This window comes from Cryptomeria japonica, chromosome 3, assembly GCF_030272615.1.
Source record: "Cryptomeria japonica chromosome 3, Sugi_1.0, whole genome shotgun sequence".
Taxonomy (NCBI): Eukaryota; Viridiplantae; Streptophyta; class Pinopsida; order Cupressales; family Cupressaceae; genus Cryptomeria; species Cryptomeria japonica.
Genome location: NC_081407.1, coordinates 839,815,105 through 839,839,859, shown reverse-complemented (window position 1 = coordinate 839,839,859; position 24,755 = coordinate 839,815,105).

Here is a 24,755-nt window from a genome sequence, read left to right as displayed (position 1 = left end):
GGATGATGGTTTGCCATTTCAGGCCTTCTCACAACATGTCGAATCTATGCTAGCACTCGTCCCATGTGTGAGGCACATTATCTTATTTAGAGATTATTTCCTAATCTACTTAGGTTATCACTTATTAGACTCACTTCCGACGGGTTATCCAGCAGCCACTTTGGGCGCGGCCCCCAATTGAAAGCCACTTTCCCATACGACACTAGACTGTACTCGGACGAACTCAAAACCAAGGAATACACATGGTCAGACGAATGGAGTTCAAGAAGAGATACACAATCATCAGGTCCTACACGACTCAAAAGTAATCACTTACTGACGGTACTCTAATCTAGAGACCTGACCAACAACGGTCAACCACAATCATCATTCGACTCACACACAAGGAGGATATGATCAAAACAACACTACCACAATACAACAGTCGACTCGGAATCGAGGACTGAAATAGGAACACCAAATCATCCATACGACAGGGTCCTTCTAAACAAAGCAAAACATGCCATTTCAGAATTAAAGGCGAATACAGAAATTAAACTCGCAAGGCAATAATCAGAAAAGACAATATTTTCTCAAATTGATTTAATCATTACAAATCGATCAAGTTTTCTACATGATCTAAAACAGATTACAGTTATCTACCTCATCAAGGGATAAGTTGTTCTTGGTTTTCTAACTCTTAAGGTTCAAGCATCGAACAGACATATAAAGTCATAACGAGTTTTTAAACCAATTCATATAAATAAAATTCAGACAACCATTAATCGACTAAAATAAGATATTTAATCTCCAGTCCAAAACGTCATTAACATACTGGTCTAAAACCAACCTCTACAATCTCGTATTTCAACGATCTTCCAATAACATATTATTCTCTATTATTTTTACACAATACTACCTCAATTAGCCAAGTGCTCTAATTAGCTAGAAGGTAAGATCTAGGTTTATTAATCCAAGATCAAACAAAATATAGTCAACAATATTCAATTGCGAAAATCAATAGTTTTAGAACTTAATCAGAACAAGAGCATAAGTCATGAAATGAGACTGAATAATGACTAACTTACAAACCCCATCATAGAATTAATCAACACCAATTATCGTTTATTATTCTTTTTCTACCTTAATCAAGATTAAGTACTAATTGATACTCATCATTTAAAATAACATACATTAACAACATATCGTTTGCATTTTTTTTATTTTTTTTTTAAAAGATAAAAAAAAACACATTAAAAAAAAACATTTAATAAACCATTTTTTTCAAATCCAAAGAAAAACGCATTTTAAAGAAAACTAATTAAAAAAAAATGCATTAGGCAAAGGGGGAGGGTGGGCTGTGCCCTAACCCTAACCCTAGCCGCAAGCATTGGGGGTCCTCGTGGGCGGCGCTCACGACGGTGCCCGTAGGCGCCGCGGAGCCCTGCGGCCACCGCGGCCCCTGCGGCCACCGCCGTGAGCCGCAGGCACCACGGTCTGCGAGACAACAAGAGAACGGGAGGAGGAGCGCGGGACGTAGGGGAGGAGAAAGGGGAGGAGTGGGGGAGAGGGGAGGCGGAGCAGGTGGAGCTCCGCTCCCCGCCTCCAATCCCCAAAACGCATTTAAACACCCGCACGCCCAGTTCGCTTCCAGAAAACACAACGCACGGGTTTCCAATTCGAACAAAACTCCCAGGTTTAAGTTCAAACAAAACACACAGGTTTGGGTTCGGAAATAAATATTGTTTAAAGATTAACACACAGTAATAAATGTTTTCATTTCCCATTTAAACACAGTCCGAAATTAACTCAAACGCCCAGCCTGGTTAAGATAAATTACACAGCGTTATTATACAATGCACCGTTCGGAACTAGTCACAAACGCCCAGTTCGATATAATCCACGTTATTTTAAACACACAGTTCGTTTTACTTGCAAAAACCAGAATAACAATCAATGGTTCGAATTCCATATTTCGATTTACATACCAGAAATCCATTTTCCTAAACTTGGAGATATGGGTTTTACAACATTTCCTCCTAGAACAGCAAACCCCATAAAAATTAAGAAAAACCAAATGGATAAACAAACCCTACCTGATCTCGCATTCCTGGCAAGATCTGACGAAGAATCCAAATCTCCAACTCCCAAATCCTCCTTCTTCCTCCAAAATCCTCCAATTCATCTCCAAAAATCTCTCCCAAAATGTCCATCCCCCCAATTTTTCCCCAAATTGGGTTATATGGCAGAGTTGACCCAAAAAATTCTATTTTTGGAATTAAAATCTTTATTTACAAAATTTAATTCTTTTCAACTTTAACAACAAATAACTTGCTTTAACAATTAAAAAATTCGATTTCTCATTTAATCAAATTTAACCTTTTGATTTAATAATCCAACATAATGCAATTAAATCTATTGCGATAAAATATAAAACTTTCTTTTTCAACAGCATATATAAAATGCATTAAATATTCAAGATCAGTCATTAAATCGAATTTACTCCCAATATAACTAGCAATCCAATATCAACGAAAATCACATAACAGAAACCAGATTAATTTAATCCATTAGTCTCTAATGCACAAACGCATATTTAATCAAAATAATTGCTAAGGACTAATTAACCAATTTAACCAATCACAACATGCACGCAAATCGAGAAGGTCAACCAAACAGATGACTCGCAAACCCAAACAAGAAGGGGATATCGACGATGACTGGCGATGCTCACTTGAGCACGACTAAGGTCGACTAGGGTCTTACGACCACCTAATCCAACTCTAAGGATTAAAAAGGGTATGCTCAAACCTGCAAAACCAGGTGACGACGAACCTTGCACTCATGCGACTTCGTACTTGAAATATCCTGCAACCAACGATCATACATGCATACATATATAATAACTTAATGAATGCATTAGCTCGATGGATACCATGAAATACGAACACTAAACAACTAGCATAAAACTAGTGTGAGAACCACATCAATAGCTATGCGTTAAATCAAACATCTGATTGTAACATCATATTATGATTAACCAATCAAGATTAAACCAAATGACTGAAGAGTCGGACTCTTTTTTCAGTTTTAAAATAGACATATGATATTAAACAATTTAAATACATTTATGAAACAAAGAAATAATAAATAGATTTATCAAACCAACAAAAGGTTGACGAATAAAAACTGGAAGATTATTTAACCATACACAATGTTTAAGAAAACTTTTACAAGCACGAGGATATTGGTTTATAAAGCAAAAGAGTTCATTTGAGGAAAATATATCAGATCATTCAAAATGAGCGAAGCTTATTTTTCAGATTAACATTCTCAATCATGTTTGTATATGTGACTTAAAATACACCTAAACACATGTTTTTAAAAAATATATTTTCTTTGTAAAGAATAAAGAATAGTTATAAAAAACACCATCTTCTCAACGAAACTCATGAGAAGAGGATAGTAAGAATACATTTACGCAATGAGTTGTGTATGCATTAGGTCATTGGATTCCCTGTGTATGAGTCTGCGTATGAATTGCGTATATCGAGCAGTAACTTGCAAGGCAAACACAAGGGTCAGAACCAGAAGCACTATCATCATTCTCATAAGCTTTGATCCCGCCATTTTTCACAAAGAAAGTTGTTCAGGTTACAAATGAATAACTCAGCAGAACTAGAAGAGCAGTTGATGAGAAGTGGTGGAATATAATATATGTCGGGAGAGAGCAGATGAGGATGGTATATAACCCATACAAAGAAGGCCATATTTATAGAGAGGCTGCGCATAGGCGGTCAGAATAGTTGAATATTGTAAGTCGTAGGAGAAGACATTCCAAATTTGAGTCGCACAGTGGCGGATGAGACCTTGAATAAGTCCGACCTTTTTAAATATGAATGTAAAATATTGGCTTCAAATCTGCATTTTTTTATGAGACTTACTATACATATGACTAATGTCAATTGTCAAACCATAAATGTGCAAGGATGACGTTGACCTTTTCTATCTCAGAATGGGGATCCATAACGAAGTCAAGTAAAATTGGTGTTCGTTGGGCAGCCTTCCCTTAAAACCCTAAACATCTTAGCTTTGTCCTCTTTTTTGACTGTTGAATTTCTATCGAACGTAACTATTACGCAATGCGTATTAATTTAATATTCTCTTTATTTTAATACCTATTTACATTTTGTTTTGTTTTCTAGTTTGATGTATTGATGAATGATATAATTAAGTGTAAAGTTATGTCTTATGTTCTCTATTTATCTATTATTTTTATTGTTATACATGTATTTATTTCCATTATCTTTGTGTTTAAACATCATCATATATTCATCCTATTTGGTAATATATTACATTTGTAGATTAAATAAATGTATATTTTGCAATCTATAAATTGTCTTCCTCCCATCTTGGCTGTTTTCAAAACCCCCTTAGACACCAAGGTGGAGTGTGAGGGGCCACAAGATCCTATTAGATCCCCTGATATTACATCATGTGCCATTGATGGGGATAAGGGTCCTATCACCCTCCACTCCAACCAAACCTTAGGAGATGATCATAGTATTGGGCTCTTCTCTAACACAGGGAATGATGCTGATAACAGTAATTATGGGGAAAATCCTTTCTCCCCAGAAACTAGAACATTTGATTTTGGTTCTACCAGTGTGGGAGATGATCTATCAGGGAATAAATCCAAGAAAAAAAGGAGGAAATGGTCCCCCAAGACATCTAAAGATGTCTCTATTAGGAAAGAATCATTGGGCCTTGAACAACTTTTAGAACTTAGGGAAAAAAGAGGCAGACTGCTCTCAATGGTTGCATTTGATGCCAGTAATCTCACTAATCATGAAGAGTGGCCTAAGTGTTTTGAGGGGTTTAATCCATCCATGGATACTTCTGACTAATTCTTCTTATGCTGAAGGCCATTTCATGGAACATTAGGGGCCTGGAGGCCCCTGATAGGAAATATGTTGTGAAAAGATTCTTAAATATGCATAAAGATGTTGATTACCTTATGCTTCAGGAGTTGAAATCTATTGGCTTTAATTTAGAGATTGGCCTGAAATGTATTTGGAGGGAGGCCACTCCCTACTATACCAACCATCCTAAGGGTAGAGGTGGATCTGCAATTTTATTGAATCCTAATTGCGCAAATAAGGTTACAAAATGGGGACAATCCCCCTGTGCAAGGGTTGTGTGGGTGATCATTCAGACTGATCAAACCACTTTTGGCATTTGTTCAGTTTATGCCTCCAATGATTACCGAGAGAGAAGAGATATGTGGGAATGGCTATCCAATCTGGAGGATATACCTTGGCTCATTGGAGGTGATTTCAACATGGTGGTAAGTGCACAAGATAAACAAGGAGGGTGTAAATTTGAGTGGAAAGGATTTGAGAGATTGCAATGGGAAAGGATGATTAATAAATTGAGATTGATTGACCCAATAGCGGGGAAAAAGGGAGCTCCGAATTCTATCTAGTACACTTTGTGTAACCAACAACAATATACTAAAAGAATCTACTATAGGCTTGATAGATTTTAGTTCAACAAGGAATTTTTTGATATTGTTAAGAATGATGATGGTGTTCAATATGTTGCTATCCCATTCACACTATTTGATCACCATCCTATTATGATCAAGTTGAGAATGACTCGAAATAGTGAGACCTCACCAAATATTGCTTCTTCTTTTAGATTGAATACTAGTTTACTTTTGGATGAGGATCTCAAATGTTCTTTTTGTCTTGTTAGAATGTTCAATAAATATGGAAATCATCAAATGTACAACATTGACAGATGGAATCAAAATCTAAAAACCTGGACCTACATTGTCAGACTATGGGTAAAAAGAAGGCTAAGGATGTCAGGGCTACTGAGATGCAACTACACAATGCTTTCCACTTGGCTGAGATGAATTTATAAAATGACCCTAAAAATGAATCCCTAACCAACCAACTTATTGCTGCCAAATCTGATCTTAGGAGGTTGCAAAATTAAAAAACCAAAGGGTGGAGAACTAGGGCTAAGCTTAACTGGTTGGAGACTAGAGATAGAGGCTCACAATTTTTCTTCTGGATGCTTAAAATGAAGCAAGCTAAGGAAAAAATTAGCACCATCTGGGATAAGGATAAGGTCTTTTTTGACCCCGCTGAGATCCTTGAATGTTTCACACCGTTTTATAAGGATTTGTTCTCTCTTGAACCGGTTAAGGATGAACTGGATAATGCCAGAAAGATTGTCTAATCTCTTGTTCCCAAATTGATTGGCAAGGAGGACTGTGTGTTGCTAGGGATGCCAATAGCAAAAGAGGAGATTAGTAATGCTATTTTGGCCCTTAGTAATGATAAATCCCCATGTCCAAATGAATTTCCAGTGGAGTTCTATAAGGAAAATATCATTTGGGTGGTTGATGACCTACACTCACTCTACACCGAGGCAATTCAAATGGGATCCCTCAGGAAAGACATCAATCAAGGACTTATCAGATTAATACCTAAAGAGGGAGACAAAACCTTACTTAATAATTGGAGACCAATCACACTTTTGAATGTTTCCTATAAAATCCTGGCTAAGTTGATTGCCTGCAAATTGGAAAAGATTCTTCCTATAATTGTTAGCACTACTCAAACTGGGTTTGTTAAAGGGAGATATATTCTAGAAAACCTAATTACCTGTTGGGAGTCACTCCACTGGGCTAAGGAATCAGGACAAAATGGGATCATGCTTCTTATAGATTTTGAGAAAGACTATGATAGAATTGAAAGGGAATATATTATTCAGATGCTCCATTCATTAGGGTTTCCTGGTGAATTTTGTAGAATGGTTAAAACTTTGTTAAGTGATGCCATTGCCTCTGTAGAAGTTAATGGTATAAGATCTACCAGCTTTGCCCTCACTAGATCAATTAGGCAGGGATGTCCCCTTGCCCCTACCTTATTTGTCCTTGTTGTTGATGCTATGTTCTATATCCTAAAGGATTTCTCTATCACTCCACCTGTTAAAGGAATCTCCCTCCCTAACATAGATGAAATTGTTAATATTCAATTTGCAGATGACACTACAATTTTGCGTAACCTAGAAGAGGATAACCTTGATGCACTTTTGAAAAATATTGAACTCTTCTGCCTAGCATCTGGTAGTAGAATTGCTTTGCATAAATCTAGTCTTCTTGGCTGGGAGGATGACCCCCCATGTTCGTTCTCCAAATTCTCCCTCAAGTGGTTGGGCCCAAGACAGATTGTGAGATATCTTGGCATCCCATTTTCTATTCTACCAAGTCTGAAGGAGATGTAGGATTGGGCAAGAAACAAAATTGATAAGAAGCTCTCCAAATGGAACATAAATTTTCTTTCCCTTGCTAGAAGATTCCAGGTGTGTCAAAAAATCCTTGCATCCTACAATATATACTTCTCCTCTGCTTGGATTTTTACCAACTATCAATTCAACCATATCCAAAAGTAGATTAGAGACTTCCTATGGTTTGATGGTAAGGGAACTAAGAAACAACATGCATTCAAATGGGAGTGGTGTACTATGCACAAGTTATTCGGTGGTATGAAGCTGAAAGATTTGAAGTTGCAGGGAATAGCTCTCGCTTCTAAAAGGATACTTAGGGCCATGGAGGGTAATGAACCCTATAAAGTTCTTATAAGACACAATATTTAGAGTTCAGTTCCTAAGAAGGCAAAGACATAGAAAGATCTTTCCATATTGGACCTTCTTATTGGAAACTTTGATGTGGCTCCTATAGGGTCTGATATCTTTAAATCATTATGGAAGGCTTGAGGCTATGTGAAACATTTGGTTAAGATTAGTATAAATGGTAGTACACAGGGACCTCTTGCTTCTAATAGATCAATATGGTGGAATGTCTATCATAATGAGAAGCCCTTGGCCATTCTTCAAGGGTGGTCTGCCATGAAGTGGCACAATTTGGGCATCAGATGTTTTGAGAAATTTTTGATAATGGTCATCTGATTTCTTAGGAGAATCTATCTCTCAGGATTGGTATTCCCCTCTCCCATGGAAAAACTTATAACATTCTTAAGGAAGCTCTCTCCCCTGTCCTCTCCCTTCCTTCTACCCCCCTTTTGCGCTCCCCCACCTCTGCCTTATGTTGGACTGATGATACCCCTCTCCCTTCCCTTAAAGCTAAAAGCATTTACTCCTCCCTCACCAAGTTTGACTCTATATTAATGCACCTAAACAAATGTTGGGTCCTAAACTGGGAACCTAAGGCTTGGAAGGACATCCTCAATAGATTCTAGATGGAACCTAACGAACCTAAAAATAAGTTCTTTGGTTGGTGTTTGTTACTGAATGAGCTTCCTCTAAAGGATAATGATGGTCTTTTTTACTGCTGTAACATCTGTAGAGTACCTGAAACTGAGAAGCATGTTTTTTTTTAATGCCATTTTGTGAAAGAGATATGGAGATTATTTGGTTTCAATTTGGAATCTACTTCTTTCACTTTCATTGATGTTGTTCTAGGCTATATCAAGGGTTGTAGGAAATTAGCAAACATCTTTTGGTCTTGTTTTTCCTTGGAAATTATTTGGCTTATATGGAAGTTTTGCAATAATGACATTTTTAAGGGAAATTCCAGGCACCTCACTAAGTCTCTTAGGAGACTCATTTGTCACTCTGTATCTGTGTAGGTTACAATTGATCTAAAGCTTGATGTAGGAAAATTTGACAAATGGATTGAGGATGGATCTACTACTGTCTTTATCCATGAGCTCTCGCATGGATTTACCTGGGAGAGAGATGACCCTAGCAAGGATGCCTTTGAGGATGCTTTGATGTCCTTTATGCGACATCTGGAGCATACCAAGATATGGCTGGATGCTATTAAGGAGGAATATGAGTTGATCCGAGACCACACTACACATTTAGATGGACGAGTGGAGGTGTGGATGGAAGGGGATTTGGGTTGGGTTGCATGGATCCCCCCACTGGGAGACAACACCTCAGTGGATACTGACTTGTTATTCCTATAGCTTATGTTTCATGTGTTTTTTGCCTATTGTCCCTGGATGTAGCTATTTTTTGCATATATATTTGTAAATCTGATGTAACTATTTTGCTCTGCTATGACTTTGCACCTTGGAGATGCCCTTAAACTGTAATTTTTTTGTATATGCACCTTTTGGTGCCTCTGCTGTTGTTAGGCACAGTTTAATTTGATATTCTATATTAGTGTTCTATGATATTTAATCCAAAACCTATAAATTGTCTTCTTACACTCGTTTTAGTGATCATTTGTGTAGTGATATTTTAATGTCATTTTCTAATTATTCTTAGTCTTTCTTACTCCAAAAATTATTTTTATATATCAATAAGCTTTGTATTGTTAAATACTAATTTTTAATTTAATACGGAGACTGCCATTAAAATGAACATGTGTTAGTAAGTGAAATGTTATTTATCACAACTTTTGGTTTTGATTAAGTTAATTGGGGAAGGGTGCTAACCTATTACACATCAAAATAAACAAGCATCTATTAACAAAAAATAACTAGGGCTTGGAGAGGAAGCCCACCAAAAATAACTATCACATTTTTTGGTAAAGAAAGGAAGCATGGGCTATTTTTTATGATTTATATAATATATAAAGTATATATGTATTAATCAATGTAGTAGATGGAAGCCATAAGGAAATAATTGTTGATTTGTTCTTGATCAAGAGGTTCTTGAAGGCTTGGGTTATCCTAAAGCTCATTTTACAGATTATCAAATGATCATTAGATGTAGATGGGATTAAGAAAGTCTTGGATTTTGTAAGTAATAACTGCAGATTTCTAAAATGATTTTTGAACCTTGTCGCTGCTATTCATTATTCATGGAATAACTGATAATGATCATGTAAAATCCAAATCCATCAATGTGGTGGCAATTTGAATTGGAGGCTGTGTGCAGGTTTCTATCTTCCTTAAGTGTTAATTTTTTTGTCTAAGATAGCTACATCCAATATATAAAAATTTATTATTTCTTTCTATTGACTATGGGATGTGGTTTCATACTACCTTCTCTTTATGAAGACTCTATATTACTCTAATGCTATTTTTGGTTTTGTTTTGTTTATTTATTTATTTTCAAATATATTGATATATATTACATTTATATATAGTTGAAAAAAAGGTCTACTTCATAATCCATATCTTACCTTCGACATACATTTTCGCAAATGGTCATGTAGTATCATCTAAGGGTCAATTTCTTACAATTCTTAGTTTTTCTCCTATTTGTTTAGCTATTTGTATAGATTCACAAGCCTTGCAATATTAATGTTTGCTGGAGACATCATTCAAAGAGCATGTGTTAACAAGTGGAGTGGTGTTGATTTTATTTTGTGTTAAGACAACAAAGCATGCATTATTTGTAGACTTATATAGTAGGTATAAGTATAAACTTACTTCTTAGTACAACAAAAGCAAATGTGAAGCCATACTAGATCTATTAAGATTTATTGAGTTTCAAGTGTTCTAGACATCACTATAGTATGCATGGTATAGGATCAAGTGTATACATAAAGGTGAAAGACCACAAACTCATTAAGTTCGTAAAGTTTAATTTCTTTTATTATATCAATGGAACACACAAGAACTATGCTAATGACTAAATTGATATTCAACTAATCATAGAGGGTAGATTCAATATTCAAGATTGAGGATGTTTGTCGATTCAAGTATATGTTAGGAATTAAGTTGTCACAAACTTTGAAAGTCCTTAGTTTTATTTATTTATTACTAATTTTTTTCTTGTAAGGATTTAACTTTTTAATAATATTTAATTTCATATTTATGATCTACCTAAAATGGGGTGTTAGAATTTGTATGGGTTTTGTAATCTCTTTCATGTTTTCTATAAATATTATAGCTTCAATCTTTCACGAGTTACTCTTATAATAACTTGCATTGTAAGTGTTTTGCAATCTCTTTCATATTTGATAATACATTGTCTAGGTTTTGGAGTGTGGGGTTGTTATCCTAATAGGGTTTTCCCAGCATAAATTATTTTATGTCATAATATTTATCTACTTTGAATATGTTTATCTACTTTTTAAATATCTTCAAATTATATTTAATTTTATTTGTACATCACGTCCTTCAAAATTAGCATCGGAGGTTGATTTCACACCTCAGTTTCTTATAGTATAGAAATGAGACATAGCATTAGATAGTAGGATATAGTGAATATTTAATTTGAGTGGATAACTTCTCTGCACTTTTGCGTTTATCATAATGAGGAGGGTGATATAGAGGTTCTTAATAAGCTACTTAAATAGCAACACAAAAATAAAAAAACATTACATAAACAACTAGAATATAAAGAAGATCACACAGTGGATGTTGGAGAAAATGGAGGGAAGAAGAAATCTATAATCTTGAGCTAGCTTCTTTCTTAGAGACGAGTCATTGTGTGAGAATAATTTTTTTCTATTTGTTTCCTTAGAGAAAAGAGAGGGCTTGATTTCATTTGTGTTGCCAAAGAAAAGATGGGATGTAGTCTCTCAAAGGAGAGTTCTTTTCTCATGCGCAACATCGAGGAGCGATTTGGCCTATTTGGAGGATATGTGGACTTTTTGATGTAGAACTTATATATTTTACAAATCCTTATCACTACAATATATGTCTTGATCGTGTGACTTCTAGTGTAAACTAGTGTCTCTCTCTATATTCCTTTTTTAATGTAATTAAGGATGTTAATTAAATTAAATTTTGATAGGTTATTATATCTTGTTCTAGGGAATTAATTGATCTATCAATGATATCTAGGATCATCTTTCATGGTCTAGTAGAGCCAAAATTTAATAGGGGCTACCATTTTCTATTTTTTGGTCAATAAATTTTGATTATCTAATCAAGAGTTCTAGCTCATTCATTCCATTTAACATTTTCTAGACCCTAGGGTTTGAGTCTTCTTTCTAGAGTTGTGGATAATCATCTTTATCATCAATAAAATATACAAATTTTATCCAAAGTGTTTTCTCTTTATTATCATTGACTCAATATTAAGATGGAATGTTCCGTCTCCGAATTTAGATGGACCTAAATTTTCCATTTAAAAATTTAATGGTGATTGTTAATTGTAACTCCTTGAGGGGTGAACTCACAATAATGGTTCCCACTTTTTTGCCACTTTTGACACTGAGATGTACATTTTTAAAATAATCTTCAACTTCCGAGAACTATAACTTTTAAAATATTAAAAATTTGAAGATGATGTAAATTAGTGATTTCTAGCATTTTGTTTGTAGATTCTATATACATTTTTTTCAAATTTTTTTGAAGGATTTTTTAAAAAAAATTTCCATCTCCCTCGAAAAGTAGTTTTTTACAACAAACTACATTTTTTAAGAGTGATGTGCCTCCCGAAACGCATAACTTTTTTTCTATAAATGATAAAAACTCAATTCTTTCGAATTTTGGTTTGTAACATCAATATCCAGGGCTTGCATTTGGTTTTATAGTGATATGTTCAATATTTTTCATTTTATAAAGTTTTGAAGTCCGACTAGTCATAATTCAAACATAGGTTTGCGTTTGAACACATAACTTGGTCTATATAAATTGAAATTCAATTTATTTTTTTTTGTTAGAAAGAAGACATCAATACCAAGGGCATAGATATTTTTCAGAATTTTTTTGAATTAGTTTCTTATTTTTCCCAATGTGTTGAACAGAGAAGTTCATGTTCGGTGAAAAACCAATTTTTAATAAAATTAAAAAATCAAGAACATAATAAATTCAAAATATAACAAAATTATATTCGTTGGAAAGCTTGCTTCAAGTACTACCATCTAATATTTTTGGATTATCAAGATTATTTCATTCGTGCATTGAACCAGAGCTCCGAAGTCATTAATTCTTGAGAACTCTGAAATATTTTGGGAGAAACTTCTAATTTTTGGGGTTCAAACGAACACGAGTTCGATCGGATTGGGTTCGCTCGAACCAAAATGGGTTCGAGCGAACCCCCATTCGCTCGAACAAGTGAGCTCATTTTGGCATGCCCGATGTTCGAGCGAACCCACTCGATGTTCGAGCAAACCCAACTGAATAGTTTGGTTCGCTCGGACTCCCAGGGGTAGTCCGAGTGAACATTTGTATTTCGCTCGAACACTGGCAAATCCGAAATTCCCACTTTCGCCAAATTCCTTCGTTGGCAAAAGTGGGAACCAGCTTTGTGAATTCACCCTGAGTAGAAAATATTTTATTCTAAAATCCATATTAGTGCGTGTATTAGTGAATTATGACCCTACATAATCATTTGTTCTTTAAACAAGAAGAAAGAAAATCGAGAGCACATTCATTGGCTATATCTAGCTAGTTGAAACACATTTGAAATTTTTTCATATTTCACCTTCATTCCTATATTGACCTTCGACTATCATAAAAAATTATCCTCAAATTTAATTTTCAATATAATACATTTCCAAATATTATCAAGAGATTACTATTAAATATATTATATATTTTACTTCACTTAAATGTTGATAAGTTTAAATTATTTGAGAGTTGAAAGGAGAAGCCTCACACCTATTCAACATGTTATTTTATTAATCTTCACTATTCCCTATTTACCTCTTTGGAATCTTGTATTGCAAATGGCACAAATCCGCCAATCCACTGAGGTTTAATCTATCTAATGTACAAATATGCCTTCGACGACTCCTCGAATCGAAGCTGTTTGCTCTCTTTACCTAGCAATCCTTAGATGAAAAAGAAAAAATAAGGGTCCTCTATAAAAATTGAAGTAATTGAATCAAAACCCCTACGCTCACCTGATTCTAGCCCCCTGAAAAACTCAAGGGCAAGAAATCACTGAGTTTGTAGGAAATTGAGCCCCTAGAGGTAGCCCTCCTCAAAATTAACCTAGATAAAAGGAAACTGGATAGTCCCAATATCAACCCTGCCAAAGATAAAAAGATAGAGAAGGAATTTTTAAGGAAAAATATTACAATTTATCTTTGACCTACATGACTCAGATAATGAGAAGAAGAAGATTTTGGAGAGGGAGAAGAATGAGGGTAGTTTGGGTGAGAGAAGATTTGCTAGGCTACTAGCCAAGGGAATTAAGGTTACACCTGAGACAAAGGAGACAACCATAACTCTTGAGGAGGCCTTTAATCTAGAGAAAATGGATGATATCTCTAATGAAGATTCAGAGGATGAGGAGTTCCAAGTTGAAGAAGAGGAACAAGAAGAAGATTTCAAGGAGGAAATGGAAGAAGAGAGTGAGTCTAAGGAGTATTCAAAGAATTCTAAACCAAACTCACAACCTTTCAATCCTCTAAAGGATGTTGATATGGTTCCCTACTCGCTGGATGTGTCGTTAGACAAAGAAAACAACAAAAACCTAGAAGATTAGATTATGGAGTTTAAGGAGAGAGTTGTAAATCTAGAAGAGAAAAAGATGATTACAGGAAGTGTTTTGATAGTATATGTGAGGCTTTTGGGATGCTCTTCTCCATCATTGATTGTATTATGAGAAAGGCTACCATGGGGGTCGTGTTTGGATAGAGCACGATAAAGAAGAAGACAAGGAAGCTTGAAAAGTAAGGGAAGATGGTCAAGGACAATGAAGATAGGGAGGATAATCAGGAGGATACCTAGGTCAATCGAGTTTACAAGCTTCAACAAAATCGGAATCTGATTAACAATGATTAAGTTCTTTTGCTTAGTTTTGGTTTTGCTTAATACTCTACTTATGATAGTAGTAGTTGTTGCTAGTTTTTTTGATAGTATGAGGCCGGCATGCCATATGAACTAAACTTCTATAATGACTATCCCAATAGTTAATTCACTTAGCCTTACAGATGCTTAAAATACTTTTAGATTCCTCGAGAGATGATGGTTAATTAATACTAGTATGTCTAGTTATAGAGTGATGTTAATTTTTGATTACTTCTGAGAAATAGTTGGTTGGGTTTTCTTCACTAGTTGCTTGATGCCTGTTCTTTTGAAGTTGTACTCTGATTTTGTTGTTTTGTAAGGTTCATGGCCTTCTCCTTGCTAACATAATAAAAAACATATTACTTTCACACATCAAAGTTTTTAATCCTCTAGTCAACTCATTTTTATATAAATAAATTAAATATTAAATTATCTTTTCAAATATAAAATTCACCTTCAACCATCAAATTAATTAATCATGAAGAATATGAATATATATATATATATGAAAAAGTTTTTCTTTTCATATGACTCTCCTCTCTTATGAACAACTTACAATCATGGAAAGAACCGTCATGATATTTCTAAGAAAATGGATATCTTTGTTTTCAACATCAAGTGAAATGAAATGGTGATTGTAGTATTAAAAACTATTAAACAAATGATTGTTATGATGAATATTGATATCTTGACTCTTATTCATGATCAATTTAAATGATAACTACCATCAACAAAAGTTTCATAATTTTTATTAATAGAATTTTTTATTAATGAATATTTATGGTTTTTTTAAGTCTCCGAATATACATATGATAATAAACAATTTAAATAAATTTATCAAACCAACCAAATTTGACAGATAAATAATAGAAAATTATTTAGCCAACCTAATGTTTTAGAAAAAAATTACAAGCACAAAGACATCGTATTAGAAAACAAAAATGTTCATTAACAATTAAAAATGAATGAAAAATGAATGAAGCTTAATTATCAAATTAACATTTTTAATCATTTTTGTATATGTGACTTTAGATACACCTAAAAGCATATTTCTTTAAAAATGAATAATTTTTCTTTCTCAACGAAATTAAGAAGAGAACACCTTGGCACAAAATGAATTGGATATGAATTAGATCATTAGACTCTCTTCATTTGAGTCTGAATTGTGGCCACTCATATATATGCAGCACAGTTTTATCTACTATTTGCAGCAGTTTGAATCCTTTATATGGCCTGCGCAATTGCTACAAGATCGTAAGCTGTCCACAACTTGAAGCAGATTAAAACTTGCTTTGCTGTCTGCATCAGTCTTTACATCTATCTTAAGGTTATATCGAGCAGAAACATGCATGGCAAACACAAGGGTCAGAACCAGAAGCACTATCATGACTCTCATAAGCTGTGATCCCGCCATTTTCACTGCTGGAGAGCGTTCTTTCACAAATCAAACAGTTTAGGTTACAAACGAATAACTCAGCAGAACCAGAAGAGCAGTTGATGAGAAGAGGTGGAATATAATATATGTTGGGAGAGAGCAGATGTGGATGGTATATAACCCATACAAAGGAGGCCATATTTATAGAGAGGCTGCGCATAGGCGGTCAGAATAGTTGAATATCGTAAGTCGTAGGAGAAGCCATTCCAATTTTGAGTCGCACAGTGATGGATGAGACTTTGAATAAGTCCATTTTTTTTTAATGTAGATGTAAAATCTTCGCTTCAAATCTGCGTTTTTCAAGGGAATTATTGTCAAACCGAAGCGCGTGAGGATGACATTGACCTTTTCTATCGCAGAATGGGGATCCATAATGAAGTTAAGAAAAATTGGTGTTCAAAACAAGTGACCATCTAGTGCTTTCATTGGGCAGCATTATTTTAAAACCCTAAACATCTCTGTTTTGTACTCTCCCTTGACTGTTGACTTGTTTTGTCGGACGTACGCAATGTGTATTACTTTAATATTTGTAATCTTTTTTTTTATATCTATTTTCATTTAGTTTTGTTTTTTTGGATTGGTTAATATTGATAAATAGTATAATTATGTGCAGTTAGATCATTTGTCTTATGTTGTCTACTTATCTATTGTTTTAATTATTATATATGTATTTCTTACTCTTATCTATATGTTTAAACATCAGCATATATCTTATTTGATTATTTATTATACTTGTTATAGGGTTAAAAAGACGTGTACTTTGCAATAAATATTTTATTTTCTAACATTATTTTAGTGATGGCTTCTAAATTGATATTTTAATGTTGTTTTTTAATTATTCTTAGCCTTTCTTACTTCTTAACTTATTTGTAAATATCTATAATTTTGTATTGTCAAATACTAATTTTTAATGTACCATTAAGATCATCATTAAAATAAACATTTGTTAGTAAGCGGAATGGTGTTCATCACATTTTTTGTCAAGGCAAGGAACCATGGACTATTTTTCCCAATTTATATGATATATAAGTATATTTGGATTTAGCAGATGGAAGCCACAAGGAAAGAAATTTTTATTTGTTCTTGATCAAGAGGCTCTTGAAAGTTTCAGTTGTGTTAGAGCTCATTTTCAAGATTATCAAAAGATCATTAAATGGTGATTGGACTGAAAAAATCTTAGAGCTTTGAGCCAATTGATTCAGTAAAATTATACTGTAGATTTGAGATTGATGAACCAAATTCCAAATTTAGTAGTGCTAATCTTTATTTAGTTTTCACTTTTGTGAAAGCAAGCAATATATCAATAAATATTTTAATAAGTTGAAGGAAAACTACCAAAAATAAGGTCTATGCTTTCAATAGAAAATAATGTCATCATAATCTGACATTGTAAGTCCTTAAAATTCCTAGTGGATGACAAAGCTTTTATTCTCAATGATATCAAATGAAGTATAATATAAGGGTGGAGTGAATCATCTTAATTTGAATTTATCATGGATGATTCAAGGAGAAATTTTTGGAGTTGGATTAAATGTTGATGTCCTAGTTGCGATAGTTGTTCCTTTTGAAAATTTTCTACATGTTTTGATAATAAAGATAGTTCTTCAGAATGATACTAATGATAATATTGAAAGAAAAAATCCTTACTCTATTGGTTCTCCAACGAAACAATCTTAAAGGTTACATAAAGCTTTCAAAGAAAAATAAAGATAATTTAATAAACTATTGTGAGGCCAGGCACGTATTGTGGGTACTTTGGTTTTGTTGTTGGTTCTATGTTTAGTTCATTTTCTCTTCGATCAACAGAAGAAATGTGTGTTCGATGATGGGGCGAAGCAGATAGAGGGTTTTGCCAAACAATTGTGAGAAACACAAGAAAAACCTAAATGTTTGGAGGCATATTGAGCCGGGTGGGATGGGTCCATTCCTCGACAAGCGCCATGGTGCTAACCCTAAAATAATAGAGTATTTTGCTAAAAACTGCAAGGATGGAGAAATTGTTATGTCTAGGAGGAAGGTAAAGATAGATGAGAATCTCATTGGGAAAATCACTGGGGTCTCAACTAAGGGGGTAATGTTCTTTCATGATAGAAAGTTTTCGGATGAAGGGGTCATTAGATATCCCAAAAATGATCAGGAAAGGGAGGCGATGGTCAAAATTTCTAATATTTTTTTTGATGCTAGGAAGGTAAAGATGACATGGAGGGAGGTTCTCAGAGTTATCATGGAATACATCACAGTGGATGGCATATTTACCAAAGTCTTCGACTACCATTTTTCCCTCCTCAATCATTTTCGACACAAGGTGAGGATTTCATTTCCTTACTACTTGTTTTTCTCTTTGAAACATAGTATTAAGAAACACCGAAAACACCCTAAGAGGTATCTTGTCTTGCATGTTGGCCTTTTTTTGTTAATTGATGAGAAAATTGAAAATATGATGGTCCCATCTAACTCCATTTCGGGTTCGGCCTTAGAAGCATATAATACTGATATTAGTATGACTGAGGACAATGGTGAATGGGACACTGAGTGGGAAGAGTCTCCCTCCAAGATTGTGTCTAAGAAAACCCCAAAGAGAAAACTCTCAGATTAAAAAGCTATGAAACCCCCATTGGCACTTCTCAAAAAGCTAAAAACAAGGACAAGAATCCCCAAAGAAAAAAATGGTTTTTTATTCTGAGGACTCTCTAGAGGATTCCTCTACTCCCCAGACTCCACTAATAACTTCTATTCGTCTTACCCTCCCATTGATAGAGATAATAGGCCCAAATTCCTAGGTGAACTCAAACCTGAAGACCACTAATTCAACCCTAACTGGGAATTTGTTGTTGACATACTAGAAATTGCTAGAAATGGGGTCACTGAATTCTTTAGGATTATTAAGTGTTTTTTTGATGAGATAAAGGACCTCAACATAAAGAACATGGTTGTCACTAGTAAGATGGATGATATGGAAGCTAAAGGGGTGCCTCAGAATGCTGCTAGGGTTTTGTGGACTGAGAAAGAGAAGATGTCGATGGCTGAGTGCCTTCAAATAATTATTGAGCACATGGATAAGAGGAAGAAGTAAAATGAGAAAAAGATTAAGCATCTAGAAGGGGAAAATGGCAAAATCTGGGAAACTATGAAAACCATCATGGAGAATAGCCACATAATTATGAAGAAAACGACTGCTACTATGGGTACCATGATGGAGAAGTTGGAAAAATCCCAATAGGGGACCCTATTCGTCGACTTGGAAGCTAACAAAGACAAAAGCTAGAAAGAGGATTCAGGCCCCTCGAGGAGGACTAGAGCCAACTTGAAGAGAAAAGTGGATTCTTCATCTCAGGAGATCCAAGAGTTGAACATGGTGGCCCAGGAGATGTGCAACCTTGGAGCTAAGATTGTTAATACCTTAAAGTCCTTAGGTTAGCTTTGTCTGTCTGGTGCAGGCTTTTTGCTGGCTTTTGGTTTGTTGTTGTTGTTGTCTATTTTGCATCTATCCTTTCTAAGTGAACTTTATTTGAATATTTCTTTCTAGTTTGTAAACTCTATGGTTTCAGGTATTTGTAAAACATGTTTTTGATTAAGAAAAATAAGGTTTTGAGCGGACTTGAAACCCCATACAACAAGTTTTGAAGGGACTTGATATCCTTGAATTTTTTACGGATTTAGAACCAACAAAGGAACGTTGCGGAAAGATACAATATAGACATATAGTAGCCCATCCATAACCTAAAAATACAAAATAAGCGTTATAAAATTGGTGGCAAAAGAAGAAGGCCTAAGCCACCCCAAAAGATTTTAGACAAACATGAACATAGAGAAGAAGGTTCCCTCAGCCATAATCATGTGTTTTATCCAAGGTCCCACAACCTTATCCTTTAGAGTGATCCCCACTGTGAGCAACATTCTTTTCATTATCTCCATCTCCAAAGGATATAAAGGAAAGAAGATAGAAGAAATGCCATCAACAACTCCCTTGTAGCCAAATGATAGGGCTTTTTCATCCCCCCAACAACACTTCTAGGCATAACTAGTAGCATCCAACTCCACCTCAATAGGAGAAAGGTCATCTCCAACCACATCCATCTCCCCATCCATAGAAGATAGGAGCACCTCAATAGGAAAAACCAGAGTAACCCCAAGATACAGAAAATGGAGCACAACAGACAACACCTTGGAACCAGGAAAGAGACATACAAAATAACCCTCATCACCAAGAGACCCAGGAGTCAAAAGATATGAACATAGAAGACCAGACCCCATCATTAAGATAAACAAGGATTTTGAAAAGACTCCCTTAACCTTCCTCTGATACAAAATAAGAAGGATTTTTACAAGGAGCCCATTACCTAGATAATCCACACCATGGGGTTTAACAGGCTCCCCAAACCAAAAGCACTGGGTTTTAGCATGGCTCCCAAAATCATAATAGAATAAAACCATAAAGTCTCCAGCCATAAGAAAGAAAAAAGAGAACAAAGAGGGATCCACAACATCCTCAACATCACCCACATCTGCATGGGAGGACAGCTTCACCTCCAAAGGAGCCTCCAATGCATGACCAAAGAATCAACTGCCCAACATAGCTCCCTACATCCACGCAAGGGTTCACAAGAAAACTATTGTTTAATCTAGTATCATTTGTACTTTTATTTATTGCCCTTTTATCACCCAAACTATTATTTTTTTATTGGAAATCTAGAGGTTTGGAAAGCATCCCTAGTCAAAAATTAAATTTTCTGTTTCTCATTTATGATTATTTTTACATTTTCTTTGGCTTTCGTTGGGTAGTTTTGTTGAATGCTATCCTTTTTTACTAGTGGAGAGCATTACCCATATTTCATATAGAATAAAAATACATTTTTGAACCTCATCAATGTGATTCATTAATCTTGAGAGCATGTAATAACTGTACATGGGCATGTAAACTCCAAAACCATTGATTTAGTGGCAATTTGAATCAGAGGCCATGTGCACATTTTTATATATTGAATTGTTATTTTTTTTCTAAGATAGCTATATCCATTGCAGATAAATTTAATTTATTTTTTCTATTGGCTTTTGGATGTGGTCTCATTTCACCTTCTCTTTATGAAGATTGTGTATTACTCTAATGCTATATTTTTTCCTTTTAGCTTTTTAATTTTTTTTTGGAGGAAAGTATATATTGGTTTACTGATAACTATTATAGTTATAACTGAATTGGGTGTTTTACCTCATGACACATATTTATGTGTTATACAATGTTATAGGCATGTTTTTTATCTTCATTTATCTATTTATAATTTTTTACATATTCATGATGTTTGTTATTTATTACACTTATATATCTAGTTAGTTAAAAAAGTCATGTTTGACAATCCATATATTAGTTATGACACCTATTTTAATAATTTCTCATGTAGTGACATTTTAGGGTCATTTTCTAATTAGTAAGATTTATATACCTTACTAATTAGAGATTTATCTTGTCTTTGGTATCCTATTGTATTACACCCTAGTTTTAATTAGTAAGGTTTATATTCTTTTTGCTTGGTTTTTTTTCTTTTTTCAACTTAGAAACCACTATTTACTTATCAAATATTTGTTTTCTTACAGATTTTCAAGGATAGATATTCTCGTGGCAAAATATTTAATTTATTTACTTTGGTTATTTTTATTCTTGGATTTTGATTGTGGATTTTAATTTTACTCTTTCACTTGAGGAGAAACTAGGGGACTTGAGTTGGCTTGACCAATCTTATATCTTGTTTGAGATAATATATACTTAATATTCTAGGTGTCAAAATAAGTGGTTACCTATTTACATAAAACAATAGGAGATAGGATAGGACTATACCTATTTTTCATGTTATATGTAGAATTATGACAATTGTATGATTACTAAAGAAGATCCTTGCATTATAAAATTAATCAAATTTATTTCCAAAATATTATTTTAAACATGGAAACTATTCTTTCATTGAATCAAGACTATGAAATAAAGAGGTTTGATGTGGGTGGTTGAGTGCATCAACATGGATTTTCTCTCCTTTACTTGTAGAGGGTACTCTTGATATAATTTATTTATTTATGAAGGTTCAATTATAGCTATATCTTGTTTCTAAAAATAAATCAAATGCTAGAATATATAGCTTACATATATTACAAAGACTTATTATTATTGTGTGTGAATTTGATCTTGTGACATCTAGTGTAAACTATTGCCTTGATATATGCATACTTTTTTTATGTGATTAGTGTTGGTCATTGAACAAATTTATAAAAGATATTTATATCTTTTTACTTGGGGTTAATTGATGCATGCACGTGCTTGTAAAGATGCAGGGTGCATGTTTCTTTATGAATTTATGATAGTGTATTTGGGAAAGGTCCTCTTAATAGTTGGAATTCTTGATGCTTAACTAAGACATTTTAGGGGATTCCTTGAGTGCCAGACATAGTTTCTTAAATCACATTCTCAAATTTGGTTGTATTGTGGATTAATTCATGAGATGAAACTATAGAATATCTCAAAAGCTTTGTAATTCTCTTCTCCTTAATCATAAATATATATTTTCAAATGAAATGGAATATTGAACAAGATATGGTCAATTATTGCCCCTTGTCTCTTTAATTTATTATATATGCATGTTTGGATCTTTTAATCATAATCATAGGAAGATCTGTCTTTTTTTCATGTTTTAATTTCATATCCCAATGAGATAGGTATTTGTCTTAACTAATTTAATTAAAAAAAAAAATTTGTTTGAATTATATCCTAAATATTTGTTCTTTGCTAATCTAAGGTTGTATTATTTTAACATGTGTGTAATTGTAAGGTTGTGATCCCTTCTCATGCTAATATAATCAAAACATGTGCATAATTATGTATTATAACTATTGATAGATGATACATAAACTAAGCAAAATGATTAATTTTAAGAGAATTGCACTAGCGTCCAGTTTTCATGTTTCATAGGTCTCTAGAAGCTTAAGGGGACTTGTCAAAGGGGATATAAACATATTTAACATCTTTCATTACATGTGCAAACTTTATTTGGTCTACTTAATTGAAGTCCTTTTGGTTTATTTTTTTCCAATTGTTATGTTTTTAACTTTGTGACAATCAATCAGACCTTATTTATGCATTATGTATGGGTTTTGAAGATTTGTATATGTGACTTTTTATTTCTTTAATTAATTTATCGACCACCTTTAGGAATACCTCCATGATCTAGTACAACCAAAATTTTACAAAAGATACTGCAATTTATCATTTGATATATAACAAGAGTCCTAGCTCATTTTCTCTAAAACACACTTATTTGAGCGTATATTTTGTGTCTATTCTCTAAAATTGCAGATAACAATCTTGATTATTAGAAAGTTCTACAACTTTTAATTAAACTTCTCCCCCTTTATTATGGTAATTGTAGAAACATAATCTGACCCTAACCATGAACACTTTTTTATTTTTGATTATGTCCTACTATGTGCCACGTGCTAGACAGTTATTCTTAATTTTTCTTTACTCCATTTTACCAGGTATCTTAGATTTAATGTTTTCAATGATATATTCCTTAATATTGTGAAGTGATGATTCTTAAACGTATTTTGAAATTAATACATTGTCTTTTCTCATTTCACTTAATGCTTATTGCCTTTTTTTTATTATATGGAAAAAGCGAAGGTAGTTGGTTTCAAACATAAAAGCTTTTAATTCCACTAATACCCTCATTTATGTGCAAAGGGTGTAAATATAAAAATGTTTTAAGATATAAAAATTCACCTTCAACTGTCAAACTGATTGATTGTTAAGGAAAGGTATTTGCTTCAGATTAATATACCATATTAAAGATTGTATTCTAATACTTTAAATCCATGGCTATACTAGAGATTACACAAGAACAAAATTTAATAAAAGAAATACTCAGTTTCGTTACAAGAGAATATCAATTAGGTCATTGGAATGGACCTGTATATGACTCCGTTATTGTTTGCAACAGTTAGGATCTTTTATTTGGCCTGCGCAATTGGTACAAGATCGTAAGCTATCCACAACTTCAAACAGATTAAAAGTCTCTCTATTGTAGTTACTACTTGTGCCAGTATTTACATTAGTCTTAAGGTTATATCGAGCAGAACCTTGCAGGGAAAACATAACAGTCAATACAAGGAGCACTATCGTGATTCTCGTAATCATTGATCTCGCCATGTTCTCTGCTAGAGAGCGTTCTTTCACAAAGAAACCATTCACATTACGAACTAAGTCCTGGTAACCTCTCTCAGCTTCTGGCTCCAACTAAGTCTCATGCGGACCCTACCAATCCTTTCATGAAGAGAAGGTGGTAAGTTTGCCATTCCAGGCCTTCTCGTAACATTATGAGCCCTGTACAAGCACTACACCTATGCATGAGGCACATTATCTTAATTAATATTTACTCTAACCACCCCCTAATCAATTATTAGGTTATCACTTTTTATTTGACTTTCGATAGGTTATCTTGTCGTCCACTTCAGGCACGGGACCCGCTTGAAAGCCACTCTCTCTCATAGGACACTACAGGAAAGGTCTCTCTATGAGAACTCTATGGCGAAACAGAAAGCCATACCTAATCTTGACAAACCACAGGTGAAAGATACACAATCACTAACCAAAGGTTGACCATTTGGACAAAACACAT